Genomic DNA, 20,508 nt, shown 5'->3' on the forward strand with positions numbered 1-20,508 from the left:
CTGCATGCCAAATATTAAGTCCCTGATCCTCTAAGTTATTGAGGAAGTGGTTTGAAGATTTTAGCCTATTGGACTACTGTGACCTTAAGTATATGTCAAGATAATTCATTTGAACAAAATTGGTAGCCCTTTACCCAAGCATGCTACCTGCCTCATATATCTAGTCCCCTGGCCTCTTGGTTATTAAGAAGAAGTAGTGGTTTGAATGTTTTAGCATATGTGACGGATGTGACATTGAATGAAGGTCAAGGTAATTCATTTGAACAAATTGATAGCCCTTCAACCTAGTATGCTACAGACACAATATTAAGTTCCAGGACATCTTTGTTATTGAGAAGAAGTTGTTTGAAAGATTTAAGCCTATTTGACCAATGTGACCTTGAGTAAAGGCCAATGTCATTCATTTGAACAAATTGATAGCCCTTCAACCTAGCATGCTTCAGGCCCAATATCAAGTTCCTGGGCATCCGTGTTATTGAGAAGAAGGTGTTTGAAGATTTTAGCCATTTTGACTAAAGTGACTTTGAATGAAGGTCAAGGTCATTAATATGTAACAAATATGGTAGCCGATTATTCCAGCATCCTACATGCACAATGTTAAGTCCATGGGCCTCTTGGTAATTGAGAAGAAGTTGTTTAAATATTTTAGTCATTTTGACCCGTGCGACCTTGAATGTATGTCAAGGTCATTCATTTGAACAAAATTGGTAGCCCTTCACCCAAGCATGCTACAGGTCAATATCAAGTCCCTGGGCCTCTTGGTTATTGAGAAGTTGTTTGAAATAATTTAGCCATTTTGACCAATGTGACTTTGAATGAAGGTCAATGCTATTCATTGTAACAAATATGGTATCCCTTCACAACAGCATGCTACATGCCGAATATAAAGTCCTTGGGCCTTTACGTTATCGAGGAAGTGGTTTGAAAATTTTATCCTATTGGACTCCTTTGACCTTACATATAGGTCAAGATCATTCAATGCGGAAATACTGGTATCTATTCTATGTTCATTTTTATTTTATTATAATGGCTTATTAGACTGGATTGCATGCCGTGGTTTTTCTTTTCTCCGCTAGACTTCGCTTAGAAAATACATATTCATGAGCGCAGTCTGGCGGAGAGAAATAATACTAAGGCAGGTAATCTAGTCTAATTGTTTTATAAACCACCAAAATCCGGAATTCGTTCGTTCGGAATAACTCGGAGGTGTCCTAACCGAAGGTGTAGAGCAAGCCCGAGAAAGTCCGAATATGATGCTGTATCCTTTATTAGAAAACTCTTTCCGGTTCTATGGCGGGTGTGATCCTGGCGTTGAAGAAGTATTAGTAATTTTGTATGCAGTTAGGTAGTAGTCCGAGACCTTACCTTATTGAATGTTCTTATTTACTCTCTTTTCAATTTCTTTCTCCCTTTTTCTTGACTTTTCTTGTCTCCGAATTATCTCGCTTATCTTTCGTCGTGGGTTCGAGATGGTGGAACTAAAGGTGTTATTAATTGTGTTAAACTTAATACTAATAGTCATAAAGTGGAGGGTGTAATGCTAATATCGGCTAATGTACAAGGGCTGTCGAATAGAGAAAAACGTAAGGATGTTTTTTCGTATCTGAGAAATACTAATTATAATATTTTCTGTCTGCAAGATACACATTTTACCGGAGAAAAGGAAGAGTTCATCAGAAATGAATGGGGGTATAGTGCATATTTTTCATCTTTTCGTGGAAATTCTCGTGGTGTAGCCATTTTATTTAGCAATAACTTTGAGTTTAAAATACACAAGGAAAAGAAAGACATATCAGGAAATTTTATAGCATTAGAGTTAGAAATTGAAGGCTCGCATATTACGCTTATAAATGTTTATGGCCCTAACCAGGATAATCCAGACTTTTATACTAAAATTTATGATACGATTGAGGATTTCCATTGTAGTCATGTTATTATTTGCGGTGATTTTAATCTTGTTTTAAACCCTGACCTTGACTATGACAACACATATGAAAATGTCAATAATCCTAAAGCTAGAGAGAAAGTTCTGGATATAATTAATAATTTTGGTTTAATAGATGTATTTAGAGAGCAACATGAAAAAGTTAGGAGATACACATGGAGGAAAACGAACCCAGTTAAACAGGGCACGACTAGATTTTTTTATTGTCTCAGAGAGTTTACTGTCTAGCATTGATCACTCAGATATAGATCCCAGTTATAGATCAGACCATTCATTTCCCAAGATATTAATAAAATTGAATGAATTCAAAAGAGGTAAAGGGACATGGAAGCTTAACAATTCACTTCTTCATGATCTAGAATATTTGAAAATAGTTGATAATTGCATCAATGTGATACAGAAACAATATTGTATACCAGTTTATAATTTGAATAATATTGAAACCATCCCTGATTCTAAGATACAATTTACTATTAATGATCAATTATTTTTAGAAACATTACTTATGGAAATTCGAGGTAAAACCATATCATATTCAGCACATAAGAAAAAACAGCAGAACTTTCAGGAAGATACTCTTAGAAAAACAATACAAGAACTTGAGGCACAGGAAAATGCTAATATTGAGGTATTAAATGAAAAAAAGAATGATTTGGAGAAGATAAGATCACATAAAATTAAAGGAAGTATTATTAGATCACGGGCAAAATGGGTGGACGAGGGGGAAAAACCTACAAGTTACTTTTTTTAATTTAGAAAATAGAAATTATACTTCTAAAATAATACCAAATTACAAGCTGATAATAATGATATTATAACAAAACAGGAAGTAATACTTAAAGAAGTTTGTTTCTTTTATAAAAATCTATACAGTGTCTCAGACACAACAGATATACAGAATGTTAACTTGATACACTATCTGTATTATGATGACATACTAAAACTATCTCATGAAGAGTCTGAAAATTTAGAAGGGGAAATAACTTGTAAAGAGGCAGGAAACACTTTAAAACTAATGAAAAATAATAAAAGTCCAGGGTCAGATGGGTTCACAACATAATTGTTTAAATGCTTTTGGGGAAAATTGGGGGAATTTATAGTTAGGTCAATCAATTTTGGTTATCAATCAGGACAATTATCTATAACACAGAGACAGGGAATAATAACCTGTATACCTAAAGCAGACAAACCTAGACATTTCATTAAAAATTGGAGACCTATTTCACTTTTGAATATTGTGTACAAAATTGCATCTGGAACTATAGCTAATAGGATTAAAACTGTTTCCATAAATTGATCAATGATGATCAAACTGGTTTTATTTCTGGTCGTTATATTGGAACGAATACAAGACTGATATATGGTATTATGCAATATACGGAAGAAAAGGATATACCTGGTATGTTATTGATGATTGATTTTGAAAAAGCTTTCGATTCCGTTTCTTGGTTATTTATTGTAAAAGTTCTAGGTCTCTTTGGACTTTGGTAATAGTATTATAAACTGGTTTAAAACTTTACACAACAATGTTCATTTAGCGATAAATCAGAGGGAGAGTGGATCTGTCTTCTTTCTTTGATATCAGGAGGGTCTCCCGAAAGGGGGTTCCGATTGAACCATATCTATTTATTCTATGTGCAGAAGTTTTGGCTACAACATTAAGAAACAATAGAAATATATATAAAAGGTATTGATAAAGAAAATTGCCCTATTTTATTATCACAATATGTAGATAATATTTCACTTATACTTGATGGATATGAGAAATCACTGAAGGAAGCAGTAGGAGAATTAAAGGAATTTGCTAAAATCTTAAAATTTAAAGTTAAAAAATGAATGTCTATAAAAATCAGGTTATATGGATTGGTAGCAATAAGTTTAGTGCTGATAGTGTTTTACCTGAGTTTAATTTGCAGTGGGGATAAGAGAAATTTACTTTGTTAGGAATTGAATTCAGTGTGAATCTTCATGAAATACCTAAACTTAATTTCGACAAAAAGCTTACCAAACTTAAATCACTTATAAAGATATGGAACAGGAGGTCATTCACACCAATTGGAAAAATTAACATTATCAAATCTTTGCTCATTTCACAATTTAATCACCTATTTATATCATTGCCTAATCCTGATGATAAGTTTATTAACAAGCTCAATCTGATTTTATTTGATTATTTATGGAATGGAAAACCAGCCAAAATTAAGAGGGAGGTAATTATTCAAAATTATGTTAATGGTGGATTGAAAATGATCAATATTATTGCTTTTATAAACTCACTTAAGCTTACTTGGATTAGAAGACTCTATCAGAGCAATGAGAAATGGCAGGTCATATTAAAAACTTACATCAATATAGATTGCCTTTCAAACTGTGGTTCAGAATATATTCAGGTGTGTATTAACAAGTGTAAAAATAAATTTTGGAAAGATGTTTTAAAATCATGGTACATTTTAAATTCAAAATATCATAATAAATTTATCCAGGAAAACTTGCTGAAATTTCCTATTTGGTATAACAGTAAAATCAAAATAGCAGGGAAAGCTATCTTTTATAAGACATACTACATGAAAAACGTTTGTATAATAAATGATTTGATAAAAGAGGCTAACACAGGTATATTTTACACATTTGTTGAATTTATTAATAAGTACCAAGTAAACACAAATTTCTTACAATATCAGGGCCTAATTTCTGCAGTTAAAGATTTTATCTCATCATATGATATACATAATCATAGGATATTTTATCCATATGTACCTATTAATTTACACTACTTTCTCAGAAATAGAAAAGGGACCAAAGTTTTTTACAATATTATAATCAAATCTGATGTGATACCATCTGGCACCAAAAAGTGGAACTCTGTATTTGAGAACATGGATAAACTGACTTGGTGCAAAATCTACAAAAAGCCATTTCATGTAACATCAAACACAAAACTTCAGTGGTTCCAGTTTAGAGTAATTCATCATGTTCTAACCACTAACCCATTCTTATTTAAAATTGGATTAGTTACCTCCCCTCTTTGTGTACTATGTAATTCTGAACAAGAAACTATAACCCATCTTTTATGGGACTGTCGAGAAGTGCAAAAAATTCTGGATATTCTAGATTTATTAATGGAAGCTTTGATAATCCCGCTCTCTAAATAAAAAAACAATCTTTTTGGCCTCCTTTATCATAATTTCCGTCGGAGTAATCGAGAAGATAATGAAATTATCATCATTATAGAGCAACACATTTACAGAATGAGATGTCTACATAACTCACTAAATATAAACTCCCTCATCAATATAATAAAGGACAACTACACGATTCAAAAATACATTGTATTGGTAAGGGTGAAAATGCTAAACATAAATCTAAAAATGAATGGAAGAAATGGGACAGACTTATTATATTAAAGTTATGTTGTTTCGTTACACTATTATTATTGTCATTATTCTTTTAGTTGAACTTTAGCATCTCCATTACTTGCAGGTTAAGTTGCTAGCTTCCTTCAGTGAATTAGTAATCTGATCGCCCTTCTCATAGCCGATTTACCTTATTTGTACAAAAGAAATTTTTTTATATTATACATGCATACAGTCATCCTGTGTTCCACCATCTCAACTCATCTAAACATATATAAGTATCTAAACTTTCTTCTCCTCTCTATTCATTCTTTCTTTCCCTGTCTTTATTTCTCTCCCTTTCATAGTCAATACAATGTACTGATGATTAATTAAACAGTTAAAGATCAATCAAAAATGTTGCTGAAATTAAATTTCTAAAAAAAGAACCCTTTTTCCCTGTTATTATTATTATTATTTTCTTTTTCTTTTTGTCTCCTTTCCTCTTGTATAATGTCTATAATGTCCTTTTATAAGTTATGTGGATACTAAAATACCGATGTTTCTAGTATATTTTATGTTAGATTTGATGGATATATTGTTTGTATACATTAATTATAAAACATTAATATATTTCCTAATATATTGTGTATGTATATATGTAGTTACTCTACAACATTGATATGTCTTCCAGCATATTTTATATGTATGTATGGAATTATGTGTAACATTTGATATGTTTCCTAGCATATGTGTGTGTATATATATATATACAGTGTATGTGTGTATATGTAGTTATTCTAACATATTTTGTATGTATGGAGTGAGGTGTTACATTGATATGTCTTCCAGCATATTTTGTATGTATGAAGTGAGGTGTTACATTGATGTATGGAGTGAGATGTTACATTGATATGTCTTCCATCATATTTTGTATGTATGGAGTGAAGTGTTACATTGCTAGGTTTTTCAGCTTAGTGTATGTTTGTATGGAGTGCGAAACATTGATATGTTTTCCTGCATATTTTTTATGTGTATATGGAGTGATGTGTACAGGATTGTTATGATTTCTAGCAAACTTTGTATGTATGTATGGAGTGATGTGTATAAGATTGACATGATTTCTAGCATATATTGTGCATGTGTATATTGAATGATGTGGAAAACAGTGATATGCTTCCTAGCATATTTGTATGCATGTATGGAGTGACGTGTATAGTTATAATGGATGATAAAATGACATGTATTACAGATATTGGAAACATGAATGTTTTTTCTAGCAAAGTGTTTGAGGGTGGGTGGGTGCATATATGTGATGCAGTGTGTGATTGATTTTGCAGTAACTGACCTGATGAGTATATATAATGTATGTACATTGTATTGCTTCAAAACTGAATAAAAAGTAAATTATAAAAAAAAAACAGATTATTCATTTGAACAAATTCGGTAAACCTTCAACCAAGCATGCTACAGACCAATATCAAGTCCCTGGGCCTCTTGTTTATTGAGAAGAAATCGTTTGAACAGTTAAGCCTATTTGACCAATGTGAACGTGAATGAACGTCAAGGTAATTCATTTGAACAAATTAATAGCCCTTTAACCTAGCATGCTACATACACAATATGAAGTCCCTGGGCCTCTTTGTTATCAGGATTTCAGTATATTTGACCCCTTTGACCTTGAATATAGTTCAAGGTTATTCATTTGAACAAACTTGGGAGCCCTTCACCCAAGCATGCTAAAGGCCAATATCAAGTCCCCTGGCCTCCTTGTTATTGAGAAGTTATTTGAAATGTTTTAGCCATTTTGACCAATGTGAGTTTGAATGAAGGTCAAGGTCATTCATTTGAACAAATATGGTAGTCCTTCGCCCCAGAGTGAAACATGCCTAATATAAAGACCCTGGGCCTCTAAGTTATTAAGTTAGTGTTTTGAAGCTTTTATCCTATCGGAGTTCTGTGACCTTAAATATAGGTCAAGATCATTCATTTGAACAAACTTGGTAGACCTTCATCCAAGCATGCTACAGATCGATATCAAATTTCTTGGTCTCTTGGTTATTGAGTAGATCTTGTTTGAAATATTTGAGCCATTTTGACCAATGTGACTTTGAATAAAGGTCAATGTAATTCATTTGAACAAATATGGTAGGCCTTCCACCCCAGCATGCTACCTTCCTCATATACCAAGTCCCTGGGCGTTTTGGTTAAGAAGAAGTCGTTTAAAGAATTTAGCCTATTTGACCAATGTGACTGTGAATGAACCTCAAGGTCATTCATTTGAACAAATTGATAGCCTTTTAACCTAGCATGCTACATACACAATATGAAGTCCAAAGGCCTCTTTGTTATCAATATTTCAGCATATTTGACCAATGTGACCTTGAATATAGGTCAATTTCATTCATTTGAACACACTTGGTAGACCTTTACCCAAGCATGCCTACAGGCCAATATCAAGTCCCTGGGCCTCTTGATTATTGAGTAGATGTTGTTTGAAGTATTTTAGCCATTTTGACTAATGTGACTTTGAATAAAGGTCAATGTCATTCATTTGAACAAATATGGTAGCCCTTCACCCAATCATCCTACTTGCCTCATATATCAAGTCCCTGGGCGTTTTGGTTATTGAGAAGAAGTTGTTTGAAATATTTTAGCCATTTTGACTAATGTGACTTTGAATAAAGGTCAAGGTCATTCATTTGATCAAATATGTTAGCCCTTCACCTAAGCATCCTACGCGGCAGCCGTTTTATCCATTACACGCCTAACATCAAATCCCTGGGCGTCTTGGTTATTGAGAAGAAGTCGTTTGAGAGTTGAAGCCTATTTGACTCATGTGACCCAGGTAGCCCTTCAACCCCAACATGCTACAGGTGCAATATCTAGTCCCTGGGCCTCTTGGTTAGTAAGAAGTTTAAAAAGTAGATATTGACCCCTTTGACCTTGCATGAAGATCAAGGTCAAGGTCATTCATTTGAACAAGTTATGTAGCCCTTCATCGTTGCACGAGACATGACCAGTATCAGGTCTCGGATTTTGAGAAGTTGTTTAAAGGAAAACGTTGACGCCAAGGTCGACAGTGTTTTGTCTGTTAACTTGTTGAGTGCACGGCGCAAGTCGATCAGAATTTCAAAATCTGTTTTTTTTCATTTCTGTCCATTCCGTCGTTAAAAGCGCACATGCGCAATGACATTTAATGTTGATTTATGGGAAAAAAAGAAAATTACTTTAAAATTCGTCTCCTATAGGCGACTTAGAAATTTTGACGCAATGAATCTGTGATGCACCCCCACAAGGATGTTGAATTAGTACAGACGGACTAACGACGGACGCCGCACCACGGCATAAGCTTCGGGCAGGTGAGCTAAAACAAATGGAAAGTGTAATACAACATTTCAGATACATTTTTACTAGTGAGGTGACACTTAAAGGGATGTCTCATAAAGAAAGAAGTGTATCTAGGGGGGGGGGGGGGGGGGGGGGGGGGGGGGGGGGGGGGGGGGGTGGATTCTGTTTGATCATGAAACACTGCTAAAACAAAATACTCCATGTTCGAGTCCTGGTTTTCATCAAAATCACTCTATGTCTCAATTTCGGTCAATAAAAAGCCTCAGCGTGGTTATATGGCAATAAAACCCATGCGGCTGAACTCTCATATAGAATTTGACAGATTTGATGCCTCCGTGTGACTGCTATGACACTGAAACCCATGTGGTTTAATTCGAATTCCCGTAATACCACTATTTACCACTTTTCATCGAAATCAAATATATAAACTTCAACCAATCAGAAGCCTCCGTATGGTTGATATACCAACTTTAATCGTTATCAAATAATGTCTAAATATTCACCAATCAGAGAAAATTTAGCCTGTGGCGATCATCAGGTTGAGCCATCGGAAAATAAAGGGTCAGTTGAACACCCAATGACCTTGATGAACATTGTGTCAAATTCCTTAGTGAAGAACTTAATCATGTATTGGTTATCTTATAACACTGTTAACCCCAAAACCTTTAATTTTCTAACGTTACATTTGATATTCGTACCTTAGCATTAAATTTCTACATGCACTTAATAACCCTGACTTACATTTTAAGATTGATTCCGGCTCAAAGAAATTAAAGGTTTTGGGGTTAGTGAAATACTTCTCCTAATTCTACACAAAATGCTCTTCATTGTTAATTTGTATGATGTGATAAACACAGAAAAAATCCCACCTAAGTTCAGCTTAACATCATGGTGCAAAATATCAGCCAAACTGAAGGTACCATTTTTTCTACCTCAAATCGCAACAATATCCGGCAAATTAGCTCGTGCTTTCATTACGTTCCTTAAGGAATGATAACGGATCTATCACCCCTTACTACACTTCATTCTTTATTTATGTTTCAATGACAGATTTCACCATATTTCAATTTATTTGAAAGTAATTCTTTTGTACATCAATTTAAAACTGTGTTGGATTTCTTTTCTTGTGATTATCGTCATTTTGACGCCTTGCACGAACATAAAATGAATGCGATACAGCTATTCAAATCTAAACTTACCTTCAGCTCGGCATTCTCTTCCTGTAATAAATAAAGTAAAGCGATTGAGAAATAATTGTTTGAAAAGTGTAAAAGATTGTAAGAATGTTTATATTCCATTGATTGTTTCATTTAAGTCAAGTATCCACTCATGACGAATTCGAATCGTAATAGGAAATTACGCCAGCCGTCATTTGAGAACTAGGAAGTATATGTTTGACATTTGTTGATATTTCTATATAATATGATATGGTGATATTAGAAGTTGATTTCAAAATTGCTTAGCTTTACATGCTTATGTTTCATTGTCATATTTCACCAACTTTTCGAATTCATTTTAAACTGATTCTGTTATGAATACATTTCAAAACTGTATTAACGTTAACAACCGTAACTCAGGCAGTGCAGGTTTGACAAGTATTGGTGGTTACAGGTAAAACCAAACAACACTGAATTGTTAATATCATATTCGAAGATTGTCTTTTCTGGAGCTTGCGCAATCGTCATTTTGATGTCTTGAACGAACTTAATTGAATGCATTGTTGTATGTGATACAGCTATTAAAATATAACCTTACCTTCAGTTCGGCATTTTCTTTTTATAATAAATGAAATAAAGTGGTAGAGGAACAATGGTTTGAAAAGTGTAAACAAAAATAATATTCTATTGATTTTTTATTCAAGTCAAATTTCCACTCAAGAGAAATTCGAAGACTGGGAAGTGTATATTTGACACTTGATATTTCTTATTGATATTACATATGTACTGGCGATATCAAAAGTTGTTTTCAAAATTGCTTACCTTTAAGTCTTGCATCTCTCTCTACAAAGAAACAAATAAAAAAGATAGTTTTACTTAACAACCAGAGAATCACAATGAGTTAAACAAATAATGAATTTTCAAAAAGATATGAATAAAAGAAGGATTGATTAAAAATATGCTTCAAAAGGTTCAGGGTATTATCAAGGTAAAGTTTTTAACGATTGCTTAAAATTGCGAAGCAATGTAGAGGAATAAGTTATCGAATTGATTTTTAAATCATATCAGCGGAAATATCTATCTATCTTTACTATGTTTGACATTATTTATGCATTTGAAACTACAAATAAATGACCATTTCTTAAATTAATGATGAGATGAAAAGTTAATTTCAAAAATGCTTACCATTAATTCTTGCAGCTGTCTCTACAAGGAAACAAACAAAAAAAGAAAAAGAAATATAGTTCTACCTAAAAACCAAAATCGATAAAATGGGTGAAGAAAAACACAAAACATGGATTTAGAGTTAGACCACTGAGTAAGTACAAGTATAAGAGCTAAGTGTTCCAAAAAAGTAAGCGTCTTAATATATTATACCCCTGAATGAATTAAGGTAAAAAAAAAGAAAAAAAAAAATCTCACTCAAAGCATAAATCCTTTGTTGTCAAGATGGGTTGGTTCAAAAATGTCAAGTTCGGAATAGTTAAGCATTGATACTAACTACATCCATGTAGGTTCGCGTCATTATCTCGCCCTTGACGACCTGTGTTGTACATTTTGATTCGTTAAACATACCAGTGGTGTATACAGCTTTATCAAGTATTCAGTGCTGCTTCTTCTGTATGATACTCGTTAGATCAATTACGCATGTGGGTTCCAATGTTGCATTTATAATTGAACAGAACAAAAATCATTATGTTTTTAAATAAATACATTATTTTATAATTTCCTTGTCAATTCTGTGTGTTTTTGCAATCGAATTTCTATGTTAAGTGTCTACCCTCCCTATCTGGATGTTTGTTCGGTCCTTGTGTTCTCGTATGATCACGTGATCGGCACGAATGACTACATTTACACTTGGTCGATAAAGGTCGCTAGAGCAACCGATAACGTATTTATTCGTACAAATAAACGTAATACACTTATTCATCGTACTCAGAAACCGTAGAATGTTTTTTTCATTGCTTGTAGAAGTGCCAATTAATTGACTACTTTTTAAATAATTTGAAGGTATTTGTTATTTTGTAAGAATGTACAGTACTTTTCGCTGTTCACGTACAAATACTTTACGCTCTTATCTGTTTCGAAAGGATTGATTTTGGGCAATGGGTTACTCTAGGACGATCTATAGAGCAAGCGGTAATGCTCATGCTTCGGCATTGGAACTCTTCAGTGGCTGAAGTATATAAATTTCCAATAAGAAACGAACAAAGGTTGATAGACGAATGCAATTGATCGTTATTTACAGATGATTTAGAAAGACATAAAGTATAGTTAAACGTTTGCGGTTATGCATAAAGGTTTGTAGATTCAACACTGTGGTAAAACCACCATCCACGTCGTTGTCATGGCAGCCAATCCAATAAGCGATCACGAATGCACTGACAACGTGAAAGTTGAAGTCTTTACTACATTCATAACTCGTATTGATTGATGTTGTTTAACCATGTCTGATCGATTTTAACATATAAAAACTAAAATTAAAAAGACGGAATTAATTCTTTGTGTCAGGCAGTGCAGACATAACGTGGGACCAGTAAACAATGTGACGTCATCGAAATTGTTAAGTTGCAACAATGGACAACAATGTATAATTTACATGAATATACTAATGGGCAGCAGAAGAGGGCGCAACATTAACCCCCATGCGAAATTTGAATGAAACAAACATAACACGAACGTTCTTCAGGAAGCGTACTTATAAACCCAAAACATCAAACATGTTTCAAAATCGATAAATAAGGACAAAATATGAAAAAACATTGATCTAGATGTAGATTGTTGAAAAGAGTGGTTAGATTATTGTCAGTTTTCCGGAAGCGATTTCCTTTTCATGTGATGTATACACGTTAGGTGAGCTTAGTTGAAGAAATTCACACGAATATAATTCCGGGTATTGTATCACAACGCAACCTATGTGTATTTGGTTGACGGTTGATTAGGATATTACTCTCAATACATATCAGCTATACTCACTCCTTAATCTTGCCCGGCTCTTTCAATCATAGGTCGCAAACAGTCTGAAAACGTTGAAGCGAGCACCCAAAATAGCCAAGCGCGCTCCCAAGTATAACATTCGAAGCTCTCACGAACAACAAAATATCAAAGCTGTTATATTCAATTACATTTAAAACAATCCGATTGAAAATGAAAATGCAGACAATAAATAAAACATTGTCAGACGGATCTTGGCGCCTATTATTGAATGGTCTTCATCAGTCCCATGAAAAACTGATCTTTTCTCTTCTTTCCCCTTCTTTTTTCTCTTTATGTTAATCCTTTGAAAACATTGCAAACCTACATAATTTATGACGTCTATGAAGATCGGAGAAGAACTTTTTGAAATATATTATAACAAATTTTCACACACCAGGAAACCAATATAATCCTACATGTTAAATAGAAGAAATATCCCTTCATTTATTTTCATGTAATAGCGATGTCAAACATTAAATTGCAAAATCCAAGATGGTCTGTCGTCCAGTTTGTTTTTCAGATCAAACCCATAATTGATGGACCAAGGAAAGCCTTTATGTGAAGTTTCAAAAACATCCCTCCAATGCCTCTCAAGAAATATCGATAACAAACTGTTACTATCAAAATCATCAATTTTTGTTTTCCGGTTCAAACACGAAATTCGATGAAAACAACTAGGTCCCAAGGGGAACCTATGTGTAAAATTTTAGAAATATACACTCAGTAATTCTGAAAAAAATGGCTAACTTCACCTGTTAAAATCGAATATGACCACCTTTTGACCGTTTAGTTTTTAAATCAGATTTTAGATTGAAGGGACAAAGAAAACCTTTGAAGTATCCTTCGGGAACTAGCCATTGCAAACGTCAACTATCAGAATCCAGATGGCTGCTTGTCGGTCATTTTGTTTTCCTGATCAAACTCTTGATGAAATGGACATGAATAGATGTGAAACTTACATGCGATGTTTAACAAATCTCCGTCCAATAGTTCAAAAGCAAATATGATAATAAAGATTGTTTACGGACGGCCGGACGGAACAACGGGCAAATGGTGTACGGCGAATTGAATTGACTGTTCGATGGTGGCGGGATAAACATAAAAAAACTTTAAACGATAACAAAAGTTGGAAAAAGATAAATACTTCAAAGTCTACATCGGTGAGACGCTTTGACCGGTCTCTGAATATGACATTTTCGCGCGTTCTGAAAGATTTTTGGGAGCGCACTCCGAATATTTGGGAACGCACTCCAATTTTTTTGAAAATGTTCGGACGTCACATACGACAATGGACTATGATCCCCTATCATCAAACCTTATACACCAACCTGTCTATCAACTGGTGTTGTTTCTCCAAGTTAACTTTTGACCTAAATACTGCTCTCTTCGATACTTACTCTTTTATGAACCTATTTTAAATCTATTATTATTACCATTAACTAATTATCAAACCTAATTTGTTACAGCTTTATTAAAACGTGAGTGGAATCTTAAGTATGAAGTGATATAGTAAAATTCTATATTACGTTAACTTTCTGTATCTAAAGCATATGCGTGCGGTAACAGAGAAAACAAAAGGTAATTGGATTTTAATAGTGGCATGATAATTAATTAATAGAGAACTGTAAAATTGGCATATTTTTCATGAGTATACGGAAACTACTTTCCAAAATCTTTAATGTGTTACAGTTAATCAAATATGATCTTACTTCCTGCTCGAATATGTTGGAAAGCTATTACAATATCATCATACATTGTACCTCCTGCTCGTATATGTAATGATAAAACTAATACAATATTATGCTCTTATATGAAACAATTATTCAAATATAACTTTACCTCCACCACGGCGTAATTCAACTATTCAGACATTATGTCACCTCATTCTCGTATGTGACAACACTTGTTCAGTATTATCTTACCTCCTGCTGGCTTTGATACTACTGTAACAGTTCAAGGAGTAGTAGTGTGTAGCCAGCCGGCTTACTGGTCCGCCGCTCTACCGACTGATCTATGGGAAATTCCCCCTAGCCGAAAGCTAGAAGGCGACCATACAATTATGTACAGTATTTACACTTAAAACCTTGCCTGCTACACTACAATTCAAATATTATCTTACCTCAAGTACGGCATTTGCATTCTGCAAAAAAACAAAAAAGTGGAATTTACAATACTTCTTTAATTCGCTGAATATTCAATTCAATCAGTGTAAAATCTTCATTTGTTCATGTCTGAATGCATTAAATTATATGAATTGTTAATGGCAATTTTCCAAGATCTTGAAATTTTCCGAAACTTTTTCATGCTTATATGGCGAAACAAAGACCTTTCTTATTGTATTGATGAAATATAAAACCATATTACACAAATACATTTGAAATCAAAAGCAATTTGAATTAAAAAAATAACATAACATGACATATGATAATGAAGTCCATGGGAGGCAACTCCTATACACAAAATAATTTTGATGTGATTGAATTTCTTCACCGAAGCATATACAGTTGAGTGTAGACTAAAGGTTACACAAAGTGCACTCCGAGTGCACTCCGTTCGGCCTTGGAGTGCACTCCGTTTGGACTCCAGGTAAACTGGGAGGGCACTCCGAGTGCACTCCAAGTTTACCTGGAGTTCTATCAGGCTCCAATTCTACCTGGGTCCATATGTATCACATGTAACTGTAACCAAGTACATATATACATAATGTTTATAGATATATAGCTTAGAAACACAAATGACGCAGGAAGACAACTTTTTGACTCCTGGCCTGACCGGGCCTCGAACTCACGATCTACGGCACCCAATCGCCTCGCCACATCGGCGTTCTTAAAAAACAGAACGTTTCAATGGCGCAGTGATGGTCGGCCCGATACCCTGACATGATCATTGTGGAAGTCGTCTATTAGATGATATGAATACCTGGATCATATATATATATTCACGACACGAACCCTATACGCACATTCATTATGCGCACAATGTTTTTAGTAATAAACAACCAGGTGACATATGTATATCACTTATAATTGACAAAACAAAACGTTATATTATTCACTAGCGCCTTCACTGTATTAGATTTTCAGGTGCATAATAACAAAACATAATGATTTGACGTCACAAAAGGTTATCTAATGATGACGCCATAATATCAATAATGATAATAAATATCAATATTTAAATCAGGTTTTAAAATGTTTATAATGTTTACAATTTTAAATTATTAAGCCTCTTTTTGTATCCGATTGGTTTCAAATGAAAAAGTAAACAATGGGAAGATTTGAGAAAACAAACGTCATCGCATTCTGCTATGTGCCGGCTTATTGGTAAATGTCTATACCGTTCGTGGGATACTTGTCCGCCATGCAATGTTACGCGTTTGCAGATGTATATCAACAACCAATATAAGATTTCGGAAATACATTCAACCTAATTAAAATTAGACTTGCAATGTCCATGAGTTTACCTCCAACGGGGTATTGTTAGATCTTGTATTGATGTGTATCGTAGAGTATCGTAGAGGAATGAAAATTACAAGTCTAATTTGAATTAGATTGGAAATACACTCAACTCTCTCTATATAACATTTGTAATGTTATACGCCAAATTTCCAAGTGCGCTGCTTTGTTTAACGTAAGTGTATTTTTCACGTCATGAAAATTCGTGCAATTGGATCAAAAACCTGAATATTAAAAAAAAAATTATATGAGAGATGATTATCCTAACTATGGGATAAATGGATTAAAATTTTGAAATTAAACTGATGATTTGGTGTTTATTTCCACGAGCTATGTGAGTGCACTCGTGACGTCAGGAGAATAGGACCTATTGACGTTGGTGGCTTAATCATTGTGATTTTAAATGGAAATGGAAGTCTTAAACTGCCTTCTTTTGAAACGTTATCGTCCTGTAATTCTCACAGAATTGTACGCATGTTATAATTTCACGCCATTATTCATTTTGTCTACGTTCTTGTCAGAATTAAAAGACAATAATTTTTCAAAAAAGGCAGTTTAATGCATAAATATCATAAATGAGTTGTTCTGATGTTTGGTTCAATCACGGAACTTCATCTATACAAAACATATGGGTACAATCCTCATGTGCAATGTAGTATCACGGGACTCAACTACTGTGGATATAATGGTAATTCATATATTTTCTTTATATTGACAAACATAAAGCATAGAATATTCCTACACATGTGTAGCTTGAGCATAATATTCAACTATTCACTTACCCGCAAATCGGCCATTGCCTCGTCATGAGTAGCCTGAAAAGAAAAGGTTGTATTACATTTTGTGCTTGTGAAATATAGAAACTCATCGAACTGAACCACCTTATGTTTTCATTTCAGCGATGGGCAGTGAAAATGTAAGATTTTTCAGTGAACTCTGTTTTACAATAAAATTTGAGAATTCCAATTTGAAATAATGTTGGAGAATTCTGTTTTGCAATTAGGTACATATCTAACAAAGAGAGCATGGTGCCAATAAAAAATCAGGAAAGAAAGAAACACTCAAACATTTTGATACCCTTAATAAATATACAAATACATGATTTGACATTCTGTTGAGCACGAAATAAATTTCATATTTGTAAATTTATTAGATCTAAATGCTTTTAAAAAGATTTTACAACGGTCAGATTTACTTTTCTGAACAGAGATCATGACTGGAATGACATTGCTTTTCATACAATGGATATTCCGTGATGTTAAGCTATTCATATCAACAACCAATATATCATATCGGAAATGTACACAACTATCAATACATAACATTGCTAATGTTAAAGGCCATATGTGTATTTTTCACGTCATGTAAAATTCGTGCAATCGGATTAAGAAAACCCGAATGTTCAAAAACAAAAGTTTCAACAAAATATGTAATTATGCTGTATGAAAGATGACTATCCTCACGATGGACTAAATAGATTATAATGTTGAAATTAAATTGATGATTTGGTGTTTATTTCCACGAGCCATGTGTAGCTTGAACCTAACATTCAAACATTCACTTACCTGCAAATTGGCTATTGCCTTCTCATAAGTAGCCTAAAAAAGAAAGGTTGTTTTACATTTTTGTCTGTGAATGTAGAAACTGATCAAACTGAACGAACTAATATTTTCATTGCAGCGATGAGCAGTGAAAACGTAACGATTTTGCAGTGAATTATGTTTTGCAATAGAAATAGATACCCTAATAAATATACAAATACATGGACGTATAGTCTGTTAAGCAAGAAAACAATTTCATATTTGTGAATTTATTAATATAACTGCTTCAAAGCACATTTTAATACGGATGCAATCTTAACCTCAGATTTACTAGTCAGAACAGAGACCATGAATTCAATGGCATTGTTTTTCCTACAATGGATATTCCGTGATAATAGTTAAGCTATGTATATCAACTACTATATCATTTCGGATATACACTCAACTTTTAATACATAACGATGGTATATAATGTTATACGCCATATTTCCATTTGCTCTGCTTTGTCACTAAATAACCTGATCAAACAAAACCAGAAAGTTTTCATAATTCGTATATAATTCCGATATTTCCACTAACTATTTTTTGTTAAGAAATTGGGCCCTTTGACAGCGCAAGATTTTGCTAAACTGCCTTCTTTTGAAACGTTATTGCTCTATAATTCTCTGCATGCATGTCACTGTCATTATTAGGCAAAGACCTCTTCAGAGGTTTGTAGCCCTATGTCATCACCTTTCTGTCAATCTTTCTCAACCAGACTCTTCTATTTCTGCCTCTTACTTGTTAGTATATGCGTCAAACGGAATTGTGACCCTATGTAAGTTTACTCCTTCCCCATCTAGCGTCGGAATTTATTCATGTATAAAACGACAACAAATCAATTAATATAAAATAACAACCTAACCAATTATTGGCAGATAATGTATTTCTGTTCGTGAAATAATTAAATCTTCATCCAAAACAAGTACGGATAACCGTTGTTTGAAGTTTCATTCTTCGAGGCGGTCAAAATGGCGGATGTGTGAAAAATATACGTAACTGTATTAATATATTCTAATAATATAACTTAAGCTAAACTACGCTACCATAATGGAGAAATGTTAACTAGTTTTAATCCAGAGACCCGTTATTTACAATAGTGAAATTGGCATACAACATTCATAATACATAGTTTCTCAAAAGACGCCCGTTGTTTGAAGTTTCAGTGTGTGAAAAATATACGTAGCTGTATTAATATATGAGGGCTAGTGATATAACTATAGCTATAATACGCTATCACAATGATGAAAAGTTCACTAGTTTTAATCCAGGGAACCGTTGTTTACAATATTGAAGTAGAGATACAACATTTATAATCCATGTTTTCTCAAAATACGCTTTACAGAAACAATATTTTGTTTTTTATGTGTGTCAAGCGAACACTCTGCCTTCGTCTGTCTACATGGATTCCGTAGGAAATTACGAGGGGTTCCGATCGTAGGCAAATGTGCCACTCGATCTATCGGAGTTACTTCCCTTTGGTCGAGAAAACAGTGTGCATTAACGCATGGCAGCCATGCTTGAAGTTTTTTGATCGATAGGCCTAGCTAACATATTTCTTTTCATTGGGCATTGAGTAATAGAGCTGCGATAGCGTAGCTCTGGAGGATGGACGGACGATTTCTGACAGATCAGTCTAGCCTAGTCGTCATCACGACTAATCAGAGCTCTTGCTGGAGCAGGCATATTCGTTCTCAGTATTATCCAATAAGCGAGTACCGTAGTGGATACAACAGACTACGGAAGGTACCCTTTTTTTAATTATTTGATAGCACAGCGTAGTCTTACTAAACACAACACGTTTCATTTCATAAAATAGTTATACCCGGTTACCCGTCATATATCGAAATATCCATTTTAATAATCAAGACACGTTCGATATTGCAGGAAAATTGAGTCAATCAAGTAATATAATATGGTTATCAAAACAATACACCATAATTGAGCGGTTATAACAAATTTTCGCAAATTTTACAAGTGATTATTGTGGAACTTAATTACACCTTTCAATACAAGTAAACATAATGAAAAACACATTTTAGACTCGTTCCATGTTTCTGAGGCGCTAGAAAAAATATTAAATTTACATGAAAATAGTGTTACACAAGGTACATTGAATAAATATGATGTTTCTGATATTACAGATACACATCTTTTATGGCAACAATGAATTGACAAGATTAAGGAGTGATTATTTTTATTTTATAAAACATTTCAAGTAGATTGTCATGACTCTGCCGGTCTAAACATTTATCCTTCGTCTAAAATGCACCACAAATCACAATAAACACAAAGAAAGAAAAAAAAGACTCCAATTAGTATTTAATGTGTATGATTTTGTTGAAGCAAGGTCCTGTACTTCATGTAACATGAAGGTGTGAACCTTGTGAATTATTAAAGAGCACACGTACGTATCATGTCGCAATAATTTTCTTTCTTTCCTGCCAGCAAAATATACAACTAAACCCGTGAACCTGAGCTATATTACTTTATCAATGCCCTCCATTCCCTGTATTGACTTTAATGGGGCTATACTTGTTTCAATGTACTTTATTATTGTACTAGTTGCAGTACATTTCAGATGGCTATTTCATATATGATTTAATTTCAAAAAAGAAAATACAACTTTGATATTACTGAGATATGTTTTAAACATATGGTAGCTAAACAGCTATATTCATGGACAACAGAACATACTCATCAGGAATTTTG

The 20,508-nt window shown here is 33.7% G+C and overlaps 1 long non-coding RNA gene across 1 annotated transcript; it reads right to left on the reverse strand.

The window, feature by feature from the left end:
* Positions 1 to 10,606: 10,606 nt before the first annotated feature.
* On the reverse strand, positions 10,607 to 17,032 carry LOC117318686. Its single transcript, XR_004530431.1, has 4 exons — positions 16,999 to 17,032; positions 14,881 to 14,901; positions 10,971 to 10,991; positions 10,607 to 10,628 (listed from the first exon to the last, which is right to left on the reverse strand). It is a non-coding gene; the product is annotated as an uncharacterized LOC117318686 (long non-coding RNA).
* Between the last annotated feature and the right edge of the window lie 3,476 nt (positions 17,033 to 20,508).

The sequence above is a fragment of the Pecten maximus genome, unplaced genomic scaffold (genome assembly GCF_902652985.1).
Source record: "Pecten maximus unplaced genomic scaffold, xPecMax1.1, whole genome shotgun sequence".
Lineage (NCBI taxonomy): Eukaryota > Metazoa > Mollusca > Bivalvia > Pectinida > Pectinidae > Pecten > Pecten maximus.